Source organism: Rhincodon typus, unplaced genomic scaffold, assembly GCF_021869965.1.
Source record: "Rhincodon typus isolate 14 unplaced genomic scaffold, sRhiTyp1.1 hic_rhity00003626, whole genome shotgun sequence".
Taxonomy (NCBI): Eukaryota; Metazoa; Chordata; class Chondrichthyes; order Orectolobiformes; family Rhincodontidae; genus Rhincodon; species Rhincodon typus.
In genome coordinates, this window is record NW_025969264.1 from 1 (window position 1) to 2,968 (window position 2,968).

The window sequence follows — 2,968 nt, forward strand, 5'->3', positions numbered from 1 at the left end:
GTGTGTCCAGGTGAAACCATGGCAGAGGGTGCGGTGGTTGAGCCAAATGGCCGAAGACTGGGTGTCTGACAATGGGGTTTTACACAGCGGGATGTGAGAGTGATGCTGCACGTTAGCAGAGAGAGAGAACAGTTCTGACCTCCCCCTTACAGTGCACGTGTGTGTAACTCCAGGACCAGTGGCACTAGGCCTGAGGCCGTGGCTGATGGTAAAGATGCTGCCCCCACTGTAATCACTGAGCCACTGTCTGGGACACTGTTTGCTGTCAGTAACTCCACAGAAACTGAAACTGAGCAGGTTTGCTTTGGGATTCAGATCGTTAACATTTTAACTTCCCATCTGATTCACCCTTTATCTCGGGGGTGAGTTAAAATACCTTCGCCAACACCCCACCCACCACTCCCCTCACCCCTCACCACCAACCCCCTCACCCCACACCACCACTCCCCTCACCCCACACCACCACTCCCCTCACCCCACACCACCACTCCCCTCACCCCACACCACCACTCCCCTCACCCCACACCACCAACCCCCTCACCCCACACCACCAACCCCCTCACCCCACCAGCCAATCAGAATGGCCATTTGACCAAAACGTGTGAGGGTCACAGGGTCACTGAACCCCATTTTCAATGACCACCAATACAGGGCAAAACTGTGGAGAAACGACCAAAATCCTGCTGATAATCATCACGCCAACACTGAATCATATTTATATGAAAGCGAGCTGATGTTTATTGTGTGGTTATGTAATGACATATGATCCATACATAAGACATATATGAATCCCACAGCAATATTGAGTCTGCGTCAATGCTAACCCATTGGCTCCTGTTAGAGTAATGCTCCATATATCTCAGCTCACACGAGCGATTATTCACAAACTGAGCGGGAACGAGGATCATTAATAAAATGGTCAGAAATTGGGACAGGAGGAGCCTGCTCTGCCACTCAACAGGATTATGGCTAATCCCACATTCCTCACGTCCACTCTCCTGCATTTTCCCCGGTACCCTTCATTCCTCGACTGATCAGGAATCTATCTATCTCAGCCTTAAATAGATCCAAAGACTCTGTCCTCACTGATCTCTGTGGCAAGGGTTTCCAAAGTCTCTGAGGGAAGAAATTCCTCTCCATCTCAGTCTTGAATTGGCAGCCCTTTGCCCTGAGACTGTGCTTTCTAGACTCTCCCATGACGGGGGAACGTCCTCTCAGCATTGACCCTGTCAAGCTCTGCAAGAATCTGATACATTTCAATGAGATCACCTCTCATTCTCCTAAACTCCAGTGGAATGTCACCAGGGATGAGGGCCAGAGACTGAGAAAGATGCTTACAAAAAGTACTTCTCTTTTTATTAAAAGGAATGCAGATGTAGAGAGAGTAAACAGTGCCAGGTTGTTTCCTGTGGTAAGTTCGGAGAGCATTGTTACTGATGGAGACAAAGTGGAGATTTGTCATGAGGGATTGTAATATTTACTTGCAGGGTTTCTTACTGCTAAAGATATAATATCATTTAAAAAGGGGAATTATGTGCAAAAGGTCAGAATATAAAACCATATGGGGAAAGAGCAGGCTAATTGATAGCTCCATTGAATACTAGCACAATGGGCTGAGTGGCCTGTCAGAATGCTGTAATGCTTCTCAGATGGTGCTCCTGTGTGTAAACACGGGCAGCTTTTGCTGTGTGTGAGAGAGAGCAACTGTGTGTGTGAGAAAGTGTATGTATGTGTGTATGTATGTGTGTGAGAGAGAGACAGTATATGTGTGTGTGAGAGAGAGTGTGTATGTATATGTGTGTGTGAGAGAGAGAGAGAGCATGTGTGTGTAAGAGAGTAGGTACATATATGTGTGTGTGAGAGAGTGCATGTGTGTGTGAGTGTGTACGTATATGTGTGTGTGAGAGAGAGAGAGCGTGTGTGTGAGAGATTGTGTGCGTATATGTGTGTGTGAGAGAGAGAGCATGTGTGTGTGAGAGATTGTGTGCGTATATGTGTGTGTAAAAGAGAGAGCATGTGTGTGTGAGAGATTGTGTGCGTATATGCGAGAGAGACAGAGCATATGTGTGTGAGAGAGTGTGTGCATATATGTGTGAGAAAGAGAGACCATGTGTGTGTGAGAGTGTGTGCATATATGTGTGAGAGAGAGAGTGTGTGTGTGAGAGTGAGTGTACGTATATGTGAGAGAGAGAGAGCACGTGTTTGTGAGAGATTGTGTGCATATATGTGTGAGAGAGAGAGTATATGTGTGTATACGTGTGTGAGAGAGTATGTGTGTGTGAGAGAGTATGTGTATGTGAGAGATTGTGCGTATATGTGAGAGAGAGAGAGCATGTGTTTGTGAGAGATTGTGTGCATATATGTGTGAGAGAGAGAGTATGTGTGTGTGAGAGATTGTGTGTGTATATGTGTGAGAGAGAGAGAGATTATGTGTGTGTGAGAGAGTGAGAAAAGGAGACAGAGAGAAAAACTATGTGTGAGAGCGTGTATGAGACAGAGAGAGAGCGTGTGTTTGTGTGTGTGTGTGATGTGTGTGTGAGAGAGAGGATGTGTGTGCACATGTGAAAGAGAGAAAGGATGTGTGTGTGTTTGTGTGTATTTGTGTATGTGTCTATATGTGTGTGTGTATGTGTCTCTCTGTGTGTGTGTATTTGTGTATGTGTCTATGTGCGTGTGTATGTGTCTCTGTGTGTGTGTGTGTGTGTGTGTGTATCTGTGTGTGTGTGTGTGTGTGCGCGTGTGTGTGCGCGTGCATGTGCGTGTGTGTCATGTTTGTGCATGTGTTTGTGTGTGTGTGTGGGGGGTGGGTGTGTGTGTGTGTATGAGTCAGTGGGAGGAAGGAGCTTGGGTGGTGAGAAAGACAAAGTCTGTGATGAGTTCCAATGGAAAGGTCATCAACCTGGCATGCACTGGCTGAGTCAATCCTGGCAACTCAACAAGTACATGGGCACTCACACTCACACCCAGT